We start from the raw sequence: 19,824 nt of genomic DNA on the forward strand, positions 1-19,824 counted from the left end.
AGGAGGAGACGTGAAGGGCAAGGAGTTTGTGGCTGGGTGACTCACCCACAGTTTCCACACCAGTAATCGGAGTTTCTTGGAACGCAAGTCTCTGCGCTCGGACTCCCAGTTTTTATAAGTTAAAGCTCTGTCGATATGTTACACAACCTTCTATGCATCACGGCAAGCCTTTATTAAAAACCCCCAACCCACACACAATGGTGTACAGCAGGGGTCAGCAACCTGAAACAGTGAAAGAGCCACTCGGAACTGGTTCCCTCACAAAAGGAAAAACTGGGAGCCGCAAAAAATGTGTGTGCATGCACGTACATGTGCGCATGTGCAGAACAGGGTTTGACTGAAGAGTGGAGACAAGGCGAGATATGCACCTACCCTGCGTATTTGAATTGATTGGTTGAACTTTTTTAGTCCCACTTTTTTTGGGGGGGAGACTGCACATGGCAGAGGACTGGGAGCAACAGGAGACGGCTGAAAGAGCCGCATGCGGCTCCAGAGCCGCGGGTTGCAGACCTGTGGTGTACAGTGTACACAAGTCACAGAGAACATAGAATCTTAGGCTGGAAGATTCTTAGAGCAGGGGGTCTTCAAACGTGGCCCTTTGATGACTGGTGGACTTTCAACTCCCAGAATTCCTCAGCCAGGCACGCTGGCTGAGGAATTCTGGGAGCTGAAAGTCCACAAGTCTTAAATGGGCCAAGTTTGAAGACCCCTGCCTTAGAGGTCTTCTAGTCCAACCCCACTGCTCAAGACAGCGGCCTTTTACTCTCCCATTGTCTAGTAGTTTAATGACAAGAACGAGTGGGAGCAAAAGGATAGCAGTCTTCCAATATTCCCCTTCATGGATTACTGCCTTGTCGTGGCGAAGGGGCTTGCGTAATTCAATGAAGCTATGAGCTATGCCGTGCAGGGCCACCCAAGACGGACAGGTCATAGCCGAGAGTTCTGACAAAACGTGATCCACTGGAGAAGGAAATGGCAACCCACTCCAGTATCTTTGCCATGAAAACCCTATGGACAGTACCAAAAGGCAAAACGATATGACGCTGGAAGATGAGCCCCTCAGGTCGGAAGGCGTCCAATATGCTACTGGGGAAGAGCAGAGGGCTAGTACTAGTAGCGCCAGAAAGAATGAAGCGACTGGGCCAAAGCCGAAAGGACGCTCAGCTGTGGATGTGTCTGGTGGTGAAAGGAAAGTCCGATGCTGTAAAGATTTTTTCTCCATAGGAACCTGGAATGTAAGATCCATGAATCAAGGAAAGCTGGACGTGGTCAAACAAGAGATGACAAGACTGAACATCGACATCTTAGGTATCAGCGAACTAAAATGGACAGGAATGGGTGAATTTAATTCAGATGACCATCAGGTATACTACTGCGGGCAAGAATCCCTCAGAAGAAATGGAGTAGCCTTCATAGTCAATAAAAGAGTAGGAAAAGCAATACTGGGATACAATCCTCAAAATGACAGAATGATCTCAGTTCGAATCCAAGGCAAACCATTCAATATCACAGTAGTCCAAGTCTATGCCCCAACCACCAGTGCTGAAGAGGATGAAATTGACCAGTTCCATGAAGCCCTACAGCACCTTATAAAACTAACACCAAAAAATGATGTCCTTATCATCATGGGGGATTGGAATGCTAAAGTAGGAAGCCAAAAGATAACTGGAATAACAGGCAAGTTTGGCCTTGGAGTACAAAATGAAGCAGGGCACAGGCTGATAGAATTTTGTCAAGAGAATACGATGGTCATAGCAAACACTCTTTTCCAACAACCCAAGAGACGGCTCTACACATGGACATCACCAGACGGTCAACACAGAAATCAGATTGACTATATGCTCTGCAGCCAAAGATGGAGAAGCTCTATACAGTCAGTAAAAACAAGACCAGGAGCTGACTGTGGCTCAGATCATGAGCTTCTCCTTGCAAAGTTTAAGCTTAAACTGAAGAAAGTAGGGAAAAGCACTAGGCCACTCAGGTATGAATTAAATCATATCCCTGTTGAATATACAGTAGAGGTGACAAATAGATTTAAGGAATTAGATCTGATAGACAGAGTGCCTGAAGAACTATGGACAGAGGTTCGCGACATTGTACAACAGGTAGCAACCAAAACCATCCCAAAGAAAAAGAAATGCAAGAAAGCAAAATGGCTGTCTGAGGAAGCTTTGCAAATAGCTGAGGAAAGGAGGGAAGCAAAAGGCAAGGGAGAAAAACATAGATATGCCCAATTGAATGCAGAATTCCAGAGAATAGCTAGAAGAGATAAGAATGCCTTCTTAAATGAACAGTGCAAAGAAATAGAAGAAAACAATAGAATAGGGAGGACCAGAGATCTTTTCAAGAAAATTGGAGAGATGAAGGGAACGTTTAATGCAAAAATGGGCATGATAAAGGACCAAAATGGCAGGGACCTAACAGAGGCAGAAGAGATTAAGAAGAGGTGGCAAAATTACACAGAAGAACTATACAAGAATGAGCTTAATGTCCCAGATAATCACAATGAGTTGGTCACTGACCTCGAGCCAGACATCCTAGAATGTGAAGTGAAGTGGGCCTTAGAAAAGCTGAGCAACAACAAAGCTAGTGGAGGTGACAGTATTCCAGCTGAGCTATTCAAAATCTTAAAAGACAGTGCAGTAAAAGTGCTACACTCAATTTGCCAGCAAATTTGGAAAACTCAACAGTGGCCACAGGATTGGAAAAGATCAGTTTACATTCCAATTCCAAAGAAAGGCAGTGCCAAAGAATGTTCAAACTATCGCACCATTGCACTCATTTCTCATGCTAGTAAAGTCATGCTTAAAATCCTACAAGCTAGACTTCAGCAGTATGTGGATCGAGAACTACCAGAAGTACAGGCAGGATTTCGAAGAGGCAGAGGAACCAGAGATCAAATTGCCAACATACGCTGGATCATGGAGAAAGCTAGGGAGTTCCAGAAAAACATCTACTTCTGCTTCATTGACTATGCTAAAGCCTTTGATTGTGTGGATCATAACAAACTGTGGCAAGTTCTTAAAGAGATGGGAGTACCAGACCATCTTATTTGTCTCTTGAGAAACCTATATGCGGGTCAAGAAGCAACAGTGAGAACTGGACACGGAACCACTGATTGGTTCAAAATTGGGAAAGGAGTCCGGCAAGGCTGTATACTGTCACCCTGCCTATTTAACTTATATGCAGAGCACATCATGAGAAAGGCAGGGCTAGATGAATCAAAAGTTGGAATTAAGATTGCCGGAAGAAATATCAACAACCTAAGATACGCAGATGATACCACTCTAATGGCAGAAAGTGAAGAAGAACTAAAGAGCCTCTTGTTGCGGGTGAAGAAGGAGAGTGCAAAACTTGGGTTGAAACTTAACATTAAGAAAACCAAGATCATGGCATCTGGCCCTCTCAATTCCTGGCAAATAGATGGGGAAGAAATGGAGGTAGTGACAGATTTTATTTTCCTGGGCTCCAAGATCACTGCAGATGGGGACTGTAGCCAAGAAATTAAAAGACGCTTGCTCCTGGGGAGGAAAGCCATGGCAAATCTAGACAGCACACTAAAAAGCAGAGACATCACCCTGTCAACAAAAGTGCGTATAGTCAAGGCTATGGTCTTCCCAGTTGCAATGTATGGCAGTGAAAGTTGGACCGTAAGAAAGGCTGAGCGCCAAAGAATTGAGGCCTTTGAACTATGGTGCTGGAGAAGACTCCTGCGAGTCCCTTGGACTGCAAGGCGATCAAACCGGTCAGTCCTAGAGGAGATAAACCCTGACTGCTCTTTAGAAGGCCAGATCCTGAAGCTAAAACTCAAATACTTTGGCCACCTAATGAGAAGGAAGGACTCACTGGAGAAGAGCCTAATGCTGGGAAAGATCGAGGGCAATAGAAGAAGGGGACGACAGAGAATGAGGTGGCTGGATGGAGTCACTGAAGCTGTAGGCGTGAGCTTAAATGGACTCCAGAAGATGGTAGAGGACAGGAAGGCCTGGAGGAACATTGTCCATAGGGTCGCGATGGGTCGGACACGACTTCGCAGCTAACAACAACAACAACAACTTCCAATATTTGAGGGGCTGCCCCAAAGAAGAGGGGGTCAAATTATTGTCCAAAGCGCCAGAGGGCAGGACAAGAAACAATGGTTGGAAACTGACCAAAGAGAGAAGCAACCTGGAATTAAGGAGGAACCTCCTAACAGTGAGGACAATTAACCAGTGGAACAGCTTGCCTCCAGAAGTTGTGGATGCTCCATCATGGGAGGTTTTTAAGAAATGTTTGGGCAACCATTTGTCCGGAATGGGTATAGAGTCTCCTACTTGAGTTGATTGGATGAGAAGACCTGTGTGGTCCCTTCCAACTCTTATTCTGTTGTCCAGTCTGTTTTTGTAAAGGCATCCAGTTTTCATGGACCTGGCTAAGACAAGGACTGGGTTACCACCCAGTCTTGAACCATAAACCACCCCCACCTCCGTATTCCTCATTTAATGGCTGCATGAACCCGGGACTTGAGTTTGGGTGTCTTGAACTCCATTGGCTTTTAACGCATGTCCACAGACACAGGACTGGACTCTTAGATAAGGGTGGTCCTCGATTTACAACGGTTTGTTTACTGACCGTTCGGAGTTAACGGCACTGGAAAAATGACGTGCAGCCATTTCCCACACTTAACGACCCTCTCCAAGGTCACATGATCAAAATTCAGAAGCTCATATTTATGACCTTTGTAGGGTCCCAGGGTCAGCTGATTGCTTTTTGAGACCTTCAGACAAGCCAGGTTAATGTGAATTTCGATCATGGGACCGTGGGGGGGGAGGAGAAATGCTGCAACGGTCGTAAGTGTGAAAAATGGTCGTAAGTCACTTTTTCCAGCGCCGTTATGAACTGTTGTAAGGCGAGGACTTCCTGTATTTCCTTCTACCTTTGGCGCTGGCAATGCTTAAAACCTTTAATGAGAGACCTAAAATGGCTTTTGCCCTTTGTTCTTTGTTGCCAAGAAGCAACAGTGAGAACTGGACACGGAATCACTGATTGGTTCAAAATTGGGAAAGGAGTCCGGCAAGGCTGTATACTGTCGCCTTGCCTATTTAACTTATATGCAGAGCACATCATGAGAAAGGCAGGGCTAGATGAATCAAAAGTTGGAATTAAGATTGCCGGAAGAAACATCAACAACCTAAGATATGCAGATGATACCACTCTAATGGCAGAAAGTGAAGAGGAACTAAAGAGCCTCTTGTTGCGAGTGAAGAAGGAGAGTGCAAAACTTGGGTTGAAACTAAACATTAAGAAAACCAGGATCGTGGCATCCGGCCCTCTCAAATCCTGGCAAATAGATGGGGAAGAAATGGAGGTAGTGACAGATTTTATTTTCCTGGGCTCCAAGATCACTGCAGATGGGGACTGCAGCCAAGAAATTAAAAGACGCTTGATCCTGGGGAGGAAAGCCATGACAAATCTAGACAGCACACTAAAAAGCAGAGACATCACCCTGTCAACAAAAGTATGTATAGTGAAGGCTATGGTCTTCCCAGTTGCAATGTATGGCTGTGAAAGTTGGACCATAAGAAAGGCCGAGCGCCAAAGAATCGAGGCCTTTGAACTACGGTGCTGGAGAAGACTCCTGCGAGTCCCTTGGACTGCAAGGCGATCAAACCGGTCGGTCCTAGAGGAGATCAACCCTGACTGCTCTTTAGAAGGCCAGATCCTGAAGCTAAAACTCAGATCCTTTGGCCACCTAATGAGAAGGAAGGACTCACTGGAGAAGAGCCTCATGCTGGGAAAGGTTGAGGGCAAGAGAAGAAGGGGACGACAGAGAAGGAGGTGGCTGTATGGAGTCACTGAAGCGGGAGGTGTGAGCCTAAATGGACTCCAGAAGATGGTAGAGGACAGGAAGGCCTGGAGGAACATTGTCCATAGGGTCGCGATGGGTCGGACACGACTTTGCAACTAACAACAACAACAATAAAGCAATGATGGGAGAAAAGCAGAGATCACCGCCTGGTGGCAAGATAAATTTAATAATAAACAGCCTCTGTACAAAATGTGAGCTAGGATCGCCATTATTCCTCATCTAATTTTGCCCTTCAGTCAGGCCTTCTGTAAACCACCGACAAACCACGATGGTTGCTTCAAACAACAGGCAAAGAGGAGGATGGCTCGGCCAGACTGCAAAACCTCACAGTGGCACTAGATGGCAGCAGTACTCTCCTTCAGCGTTTTCCAGCCAGAAGAGAGAGCACTGCAATTGGTAATAAATAAGTCTCTTGCAGTTTTTTTTCCCCAAACTTGGCAACCTTAGGATGTGTGCAGGCTTCCAATTCCCAGAATTCCCCAGTTGGCAGGTTAAAACCAAAACGCTATTTTGAAGGCTTCTTTCGCTAAGCTGTAAGGAAAGGGCAAGTGAGAAAACCCTACGCAAAGCTCGACTTTTAACCCACAAAGTTAAATCTTGTTGGTTGGGAGTTGAAATCCACTCCTCTTAAAGTTTGCTGGCTGGGGGGATTCTGGGAGTGGAAGCCCACCCCTCTGAAAGTTGCCAAGGCTGGTAAAAGCCTTTGCTTAAATGGAGCAAAATGGCTGGCTGGGAGGGGGGGTGTTTTGCCAGGCTGCCTGGCGTAAATCTTGCTTTTCCTGGGAAATTGGATGGGAAGGCGGGGCCTGCGCTGGCGCGCCTGGTCTCTGCTTTGGCTCCCAGCTTAGGGAAAGGAGCACCTGGCTTGTGGGCCTGCCCCACACCTGCTTCCTGACCCTACGAGGACTGTCGCCCTGTGCACCCCAAGGCTACGTGCAGAAGGGCTGTTTCTCCCAGTCCTGTGACTCTCTGGCTCTGATAAGGCCGCTTGGAGATCGGCACCACCCTGGCTGCCTTCCCCTCTGGCCGGGATCCAAGCTCTCTGCAAATGGGTTGATTGCAACACAGCAGCCCAGTGGATTCTACTGGATCCTTCCTGCTGTATCTCCTGGGACTGAAGCCAGCCCTGCTTGAAGATGGGTGGACTTCAAGTCCCAGAATTCCCCAGCTAGCCAGTGTTTCCCTATCTCGAGTCACTTTACTCTTTGAGGACTTCAAGTCCCAGAATTTCCCAGCCAGCCACTCTTCCTCAGTAAGTTGAAGATGGACGGACTTCAATTCCCAGAATTCCCTAGACAGCGTTTCTCAACCTTGCCGACTTGAAGATGGGCGGACTTCAACTCCCAGAATTCCTCAGTGACATGATTTAAGAGGCCAGGACTTCAACTCCCAGAATTCCACAGCCAGCCACTGTTCCTCAACCTTAGTGAGTTGAAGATGGACAGACCAACTTGAAGACGAGTGGATTTCAACTCCCAGAATTCTGCAGCCAGCCAGTGTTCCTCAACCTTAGCAAGTTGAGGACGAGTGGACTTCAGCTCCCAGAATTCCCCAGGTAACGGAATTCTGGGAGTTGAGGTTCCACCCATCTCCAAGTTCCCAAGATTGAGAAATACTTGTTTAGGGCTGTGTGTGAAGTCAGACAACATTTGTGTTAGCATCTGTTAATAGTTTTACCCATACCATTAAGCCATGATTATTTGGCCCAAACCACAACACACCTCATGTGATGCCAAAACCAAACAAAACAATTGTGGTTTATTGCAGTGACTGCAATGGATGTGAGCGCGTAAGAAAGTGGACTAGACAGAGGTCACACATTATGTGTTGGCATGTGTGAACCTAGCCATAAGACAAGTTCTCAGCAAAATTGAAGCTTGAATTCTGGGAATTGAAGTGCACCGATGCTAGCTGGGAATTCTGGGAGTTGAAGTCCACCATCTTCAAATTGCCATGTTTGAGAAATGCCGCTCTTGATACCAAACTGTTGTTTCAGGAATTTTGTGGGATCCTTTCCCAAATAATCTCCAAGAAAACCAGAATTGAAAATGTGTGAAGTCAGTAAATATTTTTTTCTTGATCAACCACCCAGCCTTCTTTGAGATAGATTGCAAATCTCTGGTCCACCATGCGATGGCAGCAGAGAGAGTCTAGTGGTCCTCCAGATTTCTGTATCTAGTTGTGGCTTATCCCCTCCAGGTACAGATGGTCCTTGACTTAACGACCACAGTTAAGCTCAGAATTTCTGTTGCTAAACGAGACAATTGTTAAGTGAGTTTTGCCCCATTTTACGACCTTCGTTGCCACAGTTGTTAAGTGAATCGCTGCATTTGTTAAGTTAGCAACACGACTGTTAAATGAATCTGGCTTCCCCAGTGACTCTTTGCTTGTCAGAAGGTCACAAATGGCGGTCTTGTGAACCCAGGATGCTGTGAAGGTCATAAATACGAGTCAGTTGCCACACTGTCCAATTTTGATCGGGTGACCCTGGGGGATGCTGCAATGAGGGTCCTAAGTCACTTTATCGCATCGGAACAGTCACTAAACAAACGGTTTTGTAACTCAAGGACCACCTTGCAATCTCCCAATGGTAGCTGTTCATTCTGGTTTTTTAAATTTGTTTTTTTTTTTTGCAAAAATCCTGCAGAAACAGAGAAATTAGCGCAAGGGAGTTTTAACGGTGCTCACCAGGAACTGAAATTTTGGGGGGGGGAAAATCTTTTTTGGATATGGTGGGGAAAGGCAACAGATATTTTATTTTGCTCTGCTGAAATCCTCCCTTGCCCTTCCATTCTTTCTAAATTTTAATGTTGAGTCAGCATGCAAGGATGCTTATGGCTCTGGGGTGGCTGAGAGGTCCCTGGCCTGGAGGGAGATTAGAATGGGTGTCATAAATCACAGGTTGAGGCTTGTCCTGGCTTTGGTCACGTAGCAACTAACTGGCCCAGGTTTTTGTCGGCAGCTGCTGGGCAGATCGGAAGGGCGATCCGCTGGTGGAGGAGGAGGGGGGGTCCCCTGGGTGACCCTATGCCGAAGCGGAAGGCCCTTTTAAGCTTTTCACAGGTCATTGTTATTCCTCGTCTCCATTTTATTTTATTCAGAAGTCAAACCTACAAGACCCAAAAGAAGAAGAAAAAAATATGCAATTTTTATGAAAGGTGTTTTTTTTTTAAAAAAAGAAAGATGAAAAACCAGCACCAAGAGAAAAATGAAAAGCGGAGAACAGCAGCGAGAAAGCTAAAAGTGCAAGAAACAAACAAAATCTAGAAAGAGAAAATGCAAAGAAATGCAGGAAGTCCTCAGCTTATGAGCCCAACACTTTTGTTGCTCGGTCAGACAAGTCAATTGTTAAGTGAAGTTTGTTAAGTGAAGTTCGCCCCATTCTATGCCCTTCGTTGCCACGGCGGCTAAGTGAATCACTGCAGTTGTTAGGTTAGTCACACGGTTGCGAAGTGAACCTGGCTTCCCCCAGGTTGCCAAAAGGGGATCACGTGACCCCCGGGATGCCACGACCGTCATAAGTACAAGCCACTTGCTAAACACCCAGATGGGGATGCTGCAACGGTCGTAAGAGTGAAAAATCGTCATAAATCACTTTTTCCAGTGCCGTTGTAACTTTGAAACGTCACTCAATGAACTGTTGTAAGTCAAGGACTATCTGTAGCATCCGATCTTCTTTATGTCGGTTATAAGAACCATTATCAACTTACTGCTTACTCTAGGGCAGGGGTAGGCAACCTTGGCTCTTTTATGACTCATGGACTTCAACTCCCAGAATTCCTGAGCCAGCACAGCTCAGCTTGGAAACCTCTCTCTTTCCCCTCAGCGTGGCTGGCTCAGGAATTCTGGGAGTTGAAGTCCACGAGTCATAAAAGGGCCAAGTTTGAAGACCCCTGGTTTAGAGTATAGGCCAGGGGTAGGCAACCTTGACTCTTTTATGACTCGTGGACTTCAACTCCCAGAATTCCTGAGCCAGTACGGCTCAGCATGGAAACCTCTCCCTTTCCCCTCAGTGTGGCTGGCTCAGGAATTCTGGGAGTTGAAGTCCACAAGTCATGAATGGGCCATAATTCCCCATGCTGGCTCAGGAATTCTGGGAGTTGAAGTCCACAAGTCATGAAGGGACCATAGATTCCCCCATGCTGGCTCAGGAATTCTGGGAGTTGAAGTCCAGGAGTCATAAAAGAGCCAAGGTCGCCTACCCCTGCTGTAGGGTTACAACACACCTCTCTTCTTGTTATAATCCACCCTGTCTAATCAATCATCCCTACCATGAATCGTGAGTTCATTTTATTTCTCTTTCGTTCCAGAAGGCCATAAAGAGTTTGCAACCTGCCATAAAGGCAGACGGGGCGTTCGCCATGACCGAAGAGATCAATTTGGCCTCCTCCATCGTCACCCACTATCCTTCCGCTGCGGACAGTGCCTCCTCTTTCCATTTTTGGACACGCCATAAACTCACTGCAGTTATTCGGCGTAAAAAAAAAACCACAGAGGCCCCAAAGGTGCTTTTTCAGGGGACAACTGGATTTTCTTGTTTTTTCTTGGAAGACGTTTCGCTTCTCCTCCAAGAAGCTTCTTCAGCTCTGACTGGATGGCGGGGGAGTGGAAGGATTCATATACTCCTTGCAGACAGCTGGTCATTTGCCTTCTTTTTTAAAGAGTCGTTGAGGCATTTCAAGTTTTTAAAATTGGCCCACCTCACCTACACCTGAACTTCACAATTTTTCTTAATCCTATTTTAGGACAGTCCTCAAAGGAGTGGATTTCGTGCTGTAGCTTCTTAGGCAGTCTTTCTAAGCCTTGGCAAGGCTCTTCTAAGACCTGTGGGCTTTTCAACTCCCAGAATTCCTTGGCCAGCTGGGGACTTTGAAGTCCACCCCTCTTAAAGCATACCGGCTGGGGAATCCTGGGAGTTGAAGTCCACCCTAGACATTTAATCTAGGAAGATTCTCAGTCATCTGGGTCATGGCTGTTCCAAAGGTGCTTTTCCAAGAGGCAACTGGATTTTCTTGTTTTTTCTTTGAAGACGTTTCGCTTCTCCTCCAAGAAGCTTCTTCAGTTCTATCTGGATGGTGGGGAATGGAAGGATTTATACTCCTTGCAGAGAGCTGGTTGTTTGCCTTCTTTTGGAGAGTCCTTCAGGATCCTGAGGACACAGGTAAACCTCCAAGTGGCCTCAACGACTCTCCAAAAGAAGGCAAATGACCAGCTCTGCGAGTATAAATCCTTCCATTCCCCACCATCCAGACAGAACTGAAGAAGCTTCTTGGAGGAGAAGCGAAACGTCTTCAAAGAAAAAACAAGAAAATCCAGTTGCCTCATTGAAAAAGCGCCTTTAGGACACCCAACTTAAAATCATCCTGGCTCGAGAATTCTCCACCCATCTCAAAGTATGCTGCTGGGGAATTGTGGGTAGTTAAGGTTGAGAAAGTCTGTTGTAGGGAAAGGAGAAGAGAAAGGAACAGCTGGTCTAAGCAGCGTTTGGCTTCTGGAGACAACTAAGCAAATATTTTGTTCCCTCAGCTAGATTACAATGTTCTTGCAGTTAAGGAGAAGCCAGACCGCAAAGTTACGATTAAGCAATCAGTTCGGAGAGGCCAAAACAAGCCAAAATAAACAGAAGGAAAGATCCAGGCTCCAGTGTGCTTACAAAAGAGGAATATTTTCAGTTGGAGACATTCTCTATATAGAGTTATGACCACATTTTCTTGGAAAACAAAGGACAAACCAGAAAGAGGACAAATTCTAAAAACAGGTTCTTAAGGTCAAAACATTTTAACGGTTTATTTTTTTACGTTTCCTTTGCTTTACAATGGAAATTTCAGGTGCAAAGCAAAGAAAAACTTGGCAAAAAAGGCATCCGTGCTCGCCACCTTATTTCTAAAGGTAGGATGTAAATTCCGTCAATCTAATAAAATAAAGTTGTCTACGCAAATTTATTTTAAGGAGAGCAAGGTGAAAAACTGCATTAGGGGAGGCCACCGGCATGGTGAAAGTTAAAAGATCAAATTAAAAGTGAGTTTCTGAAAAATAAACAAATCTCAAGGACTGAAATATCGTAAAAGAAAGTGGTATTGACAGAAGAGACTACAGTATTTGTAGCTCGGGGTTGAAAGTTTGCAGTGGAGAAGTTGGGGGTGGAAGGAGGAGGATGATGATGATGCCAACCTTGGAGACCTCGGTGCTCTCTGAGGTTGGTTGTTTTATTTGAAGACATTCCATTACCATTCTAGGTAACATCATCAGTGCTAGAAAGGAGTGGGATTAGCTCTCTGTTAACATACAAGTGACTTGCCCTGTCTAGTATTTTTTAAAATTATTTCTTCCTCCGATGGCGTGTCTTCATTTTTCTAATATTGTGCAATATTGGTGTCCTTGATTGGGCCGTTGTTTAATATTAGCTTGTTTGTCTAAGTTGATAGTTTCTTGATTGGGATATTGTTTACTTCTTCATTGTTGGTCTGATGTTAATCTCAGTGTTAATCTCAGTTTATCTGGGTGTCAATGGGTATTTTGGTCTTTTTTGCACCTTTCTGGCTTTTTTGATTGTCTCTTTTGAATGGTGTGTAAACGTTGCTTATCTCTATGTGTCTGTTGACGGTCGATTTGTCTGAGCACCAGGTTTCCAGGAATTCTCCGGTGTTTTTGGGTTTGGCTTGGTCTTGGTCGTCCACACAACTTCACATTGCCAAGATAGAGAAATAATGCACCAGATATTTGTGGCCAGAGAGCTACTGGTGTTATTTTTAAAGTGCAGCTATTTCTTTGCGGGGTGACGCACAGGGCTGAGGCTGGATGGTTGCCCCACAACCATCTGGGGAAAACTGAACTCACTGAGAACGAAAGAAAATTGAGCAGAGGAAGCGGATGTTTTTCTGCAGTTCCTGAGTCAGTGGAGAGAACGGAGCTGCACTTGGTGACTCTGAATTGGATGGCCTCCATCATCACAAGGCAGACAAATCTGTTTTCCCCGCATTTCATTTATCATGCTCAGAACTAAGCTAATCCAATGCGAGGCTCCTTTCTGTAACTGCTCTGTGACTTCGTTAGCCATAAATTTAATCAGAATCAGAATAGAGCTGGACGGGACCTTTGAGGTCTTCTAGTCCAACCCCTTGCTCAAGCAAGAGACTCTAGACCATTTCAGATATGTGGCTGTCGAGTCTTTTCTTACAAACCTCCCAGGATGAAGCACTAACAATTTCCGGTGACAAGCAGTTCCACTGGTTAATTGTCCTCACTGTCAGGAAGTTTCTCCTTAATTCCAGGTTGCTTCTCTCTTTGGTCAGTTTCCAACCATTGTTCCTTGTCTTGCCTTCTGGTGCTTTGGAGAATCGGGTGACCACCCCCCTCTTCTTTGTGGCAGCCCCTCAAATACTGGAATCCTACTATCCCCTATTCCTTCTTTTCTCTAGACTGGCCATATCCAAATCCTGCAAAAGTTTATCGTATGTTTTGGTCTCCAGGCCTTTGATCATCTCAGTTGTTCTTCTTTGCACTTTTTCCAAAGTCTCAACATCTTTTTTGTAATGTGGTGGCCCAAACTGGATGCATTATTCCAGATGTGGCCTTACTCAGGCTTTATAAAGCGGTACTAATACTTCACATTATTGTGTTTCTGTGCCTCTAGAACTAAGGATTGTGTTAGCTTTTTTGGCTGCTGCCGCACGTGACAGACTCCTGTTGGTCCACTAGGATGCCAAGGTTCCTCTCAGAGTGACTGTTTTTGAGGAGTATTTATTTAAATTTAAATAAATGTGTATTGTCGTTACCCTTTAATCTTTCATTAGTATGCATGTAAAAATTGTGTTTCAAAATTTTCACCATCTGTTTCCCTTCAGCTTAGACCAATTACAAGATCGTTCTTGACCCAGGAACACAATGGGAAAAGCCATTGCCAAGCAATGCGGTCTTTAAATGAGTCGTGCCCAGTTTTACAATCTTTTTTTGCTGTGGTTGTTAAGCGAATCCGGCTGGCCACCCCTGGGTTTGCTTGTCCAAAGCCAGCTTGGAAGGTCGCAAATGGCAGTCACCATGATCCCCAGGATGCTACAGCTAACATAAGTACATGCCTGTTGCCAAGCACACAAACGTGGATCGCGTGATAGCATTGCATCTGTCCTAATTGCGAGGATCCGTTGTAAGTCACTCAGCACCACCATAATTTTGAATGGTCTCAAGTAGAAGACTACCACCTAGATTTCAAGCCAGAATTTTTTTTTGTTAGGTATAATTGTAGGACATTATGAGAAGGAATGTGTCTATTTAATGTGACCTGTATTATTAACTGCGGAGAGAATTGTATTTGCTCAACATTGGAAGGATGAAGAATTATTATTTTATTCCATTTATATCCCGCCCTTCTCCGAAGACTCAGCGCGGCTTACAAGCTTAGCAGTAGCCTTCATTCTATGTATATGCCTGCTTATTAGGGCTTTCCCCCCCCAAGCGACATTATTACAAAGTCAGCTTAATTGCCCCCAACAATCTGGGTCCTCATTTTACCTACCTGGGAAGGATGGAAGGCTGAGTCAACCTTGAGCCTGGTGGGACTCGAACCTGCACTAATTGCAGGCAGCTGGTGTTACTTAAGGAGGCACTAGCCCACTGCTCCACCAAGGCTCTTGCAAGCGGAAGAAGAGATAATTAAGAAAATTTTAGATTGTGCAGAAATGGACAGACTGACACTCAAAATGAAAGAGAAAGAAGATTCAGAACACTTTAGAACATGGGATAAATTTTATCAATGGCTAGAAAAATGAGGTAGAGAGGAAGGAGTTGAACACGTATTAGTAAATTAAACATTGGAACCCAGATAATATGTTGCTGATAAAATATTAAGCATCTGTGGCTATAAAAAAATAATAAAATATTGGGGGAAAAAGTTGAAGACTACCTGTAGGCTTATTTTCCATAGAAACATTACTTTGAATAGTGCAAATTTGAATAATGTGATTATTTGGGGTGTGTTTGTGTAATCTATTAATTGCTCCAGTCAAGACCTTGCCATATTACATTATTTGTAAATCAATTTTCTTCGATTGAGCAAAAGCTTGGTGTCTGCTAGGACAAATTTGCCTCCTGGGGCAGATCAGAGCAACAGAGTCTTAGCTGGCAGATGTGATCTCGGGACCACTGACCCAAATCTTTCAAAGATCCCGAGGCACCAGGGAACTATCTGAGGACTGGAAAAGAGCTGATGTGGTTCCCATCTTCAAAAAAAAGGTGGGGGAAACAGATCCAAGACACTACAGACCTATTAGCGTGACATCCAATACCTGGGAAGATTCTGAAAAAGGTCATCAAGCAACAGATCTGTGAAGATGCAAGCAAAGTTATAACCAGAAGCCAACATGGGTTTGTCAAAAACAGCTCATGCCAATCAAATCTGATTGCGTTCTTTGTCAAAGTGGACCAGAGAAATGCGGTGGACATAGTATACTTGGACTTCCATAAGGCATTTGACAAAGGAGACCACAACCTACTTCTTGACTGGCTAAAAAAATAATCTGGGATAGAGTGAATCACCACTAAATGGATTCCTAACTGGCTGAGCATCCGAACTCAAGGTGCAGTCCTTAATATAGCTACACCAACATGAAGGGAAATTGAGTAGATGAGACTCTTGGCTGGTCTGCGTTCTGTCTTGAAGTTTGGGAGTGATCCCTTGGCCATTGACCTTGAAAATTGTCCAGAAGTTGGAGCAACCAGGCTGTTAAATGGGTCTACAAGGTTTCTCTCTTCTCTTTCCTTGAAGGTCTGTACTGGTTTCCATGAAGACCAAATTCCTGAGCATAAGTTAAATGTTGGTGTTGCCCTTCAAAGCCCTAAATAGCCTGACCATGTAAGGACATACTTCTCCAGTTACAGGCCTGATAAGAATGGCAGAAAAGGCCTTTGAAGTTGCCCAGGAGCTCTCCTTCTGGTATGCAGGAGAGGACTTCCCCTGGCGTTCCTCCTGAGATAGCAGACATCTCAAGAGATGTCATCTTCAGGAAGGAATGGACATTCTCTCCATCACCCTGAAGGTTGAAACTTCTGGGAAGGAGATTCAGATTAGATACGAGGAGGAATTGCCCGAGGTCAAATTGCTGACCATCGGTGAAGTAGGGTGGCTTCATGAAGTGGCCTGTTGGCCTCAACGGAAGTCTTCCAATGGAGGCTGGAGCTGGCTGATATGCTTTAGTTGACGTTGTGGGAGTTGTAACACCCTTAGATTAGGAGAGGACTGGAGATTTGAGTCACCCACTTCCTCCTACCTCCTTATTTTGTAGCTGTTGACCCATAACCTCTAACGCAGTCATTTAAAACTTTGGAGTAATGGAGAGATTTGAGCAGTGTCTCTCAACCGTGGCCTCTTTAAGATAGGTGGACTTCAACTGGGAATTGAAGTCCAACTATCTTAAACTTGCTAAAGTTGAGAATAATAATAATAATAATAATAATAATAATAATAATAATAATAATAATAATAATAATAATAATAATAATAAGAAGAAGAAGAAGAAGAAGAAGAAGAAGAAGAAGAAGAAGAAGAAGAAGAAGAATTCTTGAGCCAGCATGGCTCAGTTTGGAAACCTCTCCCTTTCTCCTCAGCATGACTGGCTCAGGAATTCTGGGAGTTGAAGTCCACAACTCATAAAGCGGCCTAGGCCTAGGCCAGGGGTAGGCAACCTTGGCTCTTTTATGACTCGTGGACTTCAACTCCCAGAATTCCTGAGCCAGCATGGGGGAACTATGGTCCCATTCATGACTGATGGACTTCAACTCCCAGAATTCCTGAGTCAGCATGGCTCAGCTTGGAAACCTCTCCCTTTCCCCTCAGCATGGCTGGCTCAGGAATTCTGGGAGTTGAAGTCCACAACTCATAAAGCGGCCTAGGCCTAGGCCAGGGGTAGGCAACCTTGGCTCTTTTATGACTCGTGGACTTCAACTCCCAGAATTCCTGAGCCAGCATGGGGGAACTATGGTCCCATTCATGACTGATGGACTTCAACTCCCAGAATTCCTGAGCCAGCATGGCTCAGCTTGGAAACCTCTCCCTTTCTCCTCAGCATGGCTGGCTCAGGAATTCTGGGAGTTGAAGTCCACGAGTCATAAAAGAGCCAAGGTTGCCTACCCCTGGCCTATACCATTTTGGACATACATTTTGGAGATACTGTGCTTTACAGGTAATCCTCAACATGCAACCATTCATTTAGTGACTGTTTGAAGTTACAACAGCACTGAAAACAAGTGAACTATGGCCCTTTTTTTCACACTTATATCCGATACAATATTCCCCAAGCTCGCATGATCAATTTTTTTTAAAAAAAATCCCATTTATATCCCGCCCTTCTCCGAAGACTCAGGGCGGCTATAGGAAATGTGTCATTTTAAGAACCATAAAAGCTACTTGACTCACTCCTAGGTGTCACAAATAATTTATTGCATTCATCTGATGCAAATATTTTATTTTTATTTTATTTTAATTCCATTTATATCCCGCCCTTCTCCGAAGACTCAGGGCGGCTTACAAGCTTAGCAGTAGCCTTCATTCTATGTATATGCCTGCTTATTAGGGCTTTCACACACACCCCAAGCGGCATTATTACAAAGTCAGCTTAATTGCCCCCAACAATCTGGGTCCTCATTTTACCTACCTGGGAAGGATGGAAGGCTGAGTCAACCTTGAGCCTGGTGGGACTCGAACCTGCACTAATTGCAGGCAGCTGGTGTTACTTAAGGAGGCATTAGCCCACTGCTCCACCAAGGCTCTGTTGGAAGCCTGTCTTCTCTCTTTTAATTGCTTTTATTAACGTTTGCAATACTGTACTTACCTTTGTATTGACTTCTCTTTCTTTTATGTCACCTTAGTGTTACTCATCCCAGCTTCTGCCAACCTAGCAGTTCGAAAGCACGTAAAAATGCAAGTAGGAAAATAGGGACCACTCCGGTGGGAAGGTAACAGCGTTCCGTGCGCCTTTGGCGTCTAGTCATGCCGGCCACATGACCACGGAGACGTCCTCGGACAAGCGCCAGCTCTTCGGCTTTGAAACGGAGATGAGCACCGGCCCCTAGAGTCAGAAACAACTAGCACGCACGTGCGGAGGGAACCTTTACTTTTACTTTAGTGTTAACAATGTTTGTGATAGTACTGTTAATGTCTTCATTATTGTTTTTTTTAATATATATTTTCTACTCTAAAAGAGTGTTTTTCAACCTTGGCAACTTTAAGAGGTGTGGACTTTGTGTTGTAGTCCACAGGTCTTAATGTTGTCAAGGTTGAAAAACATAAGATTGGGTGTAGATTATACAATTTTATATTACCTTTAGTTGGCCTATAATCAAAATTGTTTACAGTTCTTTTTTAATTGAAGTTTTTACCTTTATGTCAAAGAACTTTTTTTTTACTGGTAGCCACTAAGGTTCCTTAAGGAGCTCATATTCATATTTTTTCCAGTCCTTCAGCATACAATGCTTGCAAATAAAATAGGGAAACTATTAACATCTGATCTGCTCTTTGAAAATTTATTTTTTCTGCAAGTTGACATGATGCCAAGGAAGTATCTTATTAAAATCAAATTATCAGCAAAAAATATGCTATCTGAAAGGGCACTTTAGTTTCACGGGGGTAGTCATTTATCTAGAAATATAATTTTGGCACCCTCATCTACCTGTATAGAGGGAGGTCAAACAGGTTTCTTGAGGACTAGCAGCTATGAAAATGTCACCATGACCAAATGCACATCTATCCTAACTGCATCAAAGCAACACTTGGTTAACAAATCCAACAAATAAATACATTTTTACTAGTCTCTGACGTCTTTAATCACAGGTCTGTATTTTTTTGTAACAAAAAGATATTTAATCTTAAAGAAAAAAAAGATAATTCAAAAATTTAAACTAAGAAGGAAAAGAAAAAAAATCCATCAGGCAATAAATGAATAATGAAGCAATAATGAACTCAGCAGGGAAATATTTCTTTACTCTTTTTGCCAAATTCAAATTCTCTGCAGGAGACCTGCTGGGGTTAAAATCCGAGCAGAGGTTATCAAACTTTGAAGATGCTTTTTATTTTCCTTTTGGCAACATGGTGTTTGCAAGAGTCTGTTTTCATTCAAAAAGGGCCATTTTTGGCTTCACTGGGACCAGGAGATTTGCACATCAGAGTTTGGATAAACAGGATGTAATAAAGACCACCCACCTTTTGAACCAGACAGTTCAACGATTGGGAAGTGGAGATGATATTCTTCTTAAGAGGCGGTTTCTTAATTTCAAGAGATGTCTCTGAGTTTATATATTTTAAAGCAGGGTTTCTCAATCTTGGCGACTTTAAGGTGGGTGGACTTCAACTCCCAGAATTCCCTGGCCAGCAAAGCACAGTGGGGAATTCTGGGAGTTGAAGTCCACCCACCTTAAAGTCGCCAAGGTTGAGAAACACTGCTTTAAAAGATAATTTCCTGGAAAAGTATAGTGGCTCTGGGATTAAAAAGGCTGTTGTTTTGATTGTTATAATTATGGGTTGTGCAATGTTGCCACAGGCAGTGCCATCCACGCTGGGGACCCCACTTATGCCCATAGCTATGACATTGAGTTGGACAGATAGAGCTTGCTAGCTGCAGGTTGCTCAGATACCTGTGTTTTCCCCCCCCACTCTATCTCCCAAACTGGCTGGGGATTATGGGCACTGAAGGCCAAACTGGCCCTTGGGATCATTTGGGGATAGACAAATGCCCATCCTTCCTTGGTTTCTTGCCAGTTCTGACAGCAAAGGCACCTTCAGCATTTTAACAGAACGACAGAATAACAGAGTTTAAAAGGGACCCCAGAGGTCTTCTAGTCCAACCCCTCGCTAAGCGAGAGACCTTACACCATTCCGGAAAAATGGTTGTCCAAACTTTATTGATTTATTGTGGTTTCTCTTATCTAGACTTTTGATTTAGAATCTGGGTTTATTTTAGCATAAAACGCTGATTAGACAAGTAAAAATA

The sequence above is a fragment of the Vipera ursinii genome (genome assembly GCF_947247035.1).
Source record: "Vipera ursinii genome assembly, chromosome: 15".
NCBI lineage: Eukaryota > Metazoa > Chordata > Lepidosauria > Squamata > Viperidae > Vipera > Vipera ursinii.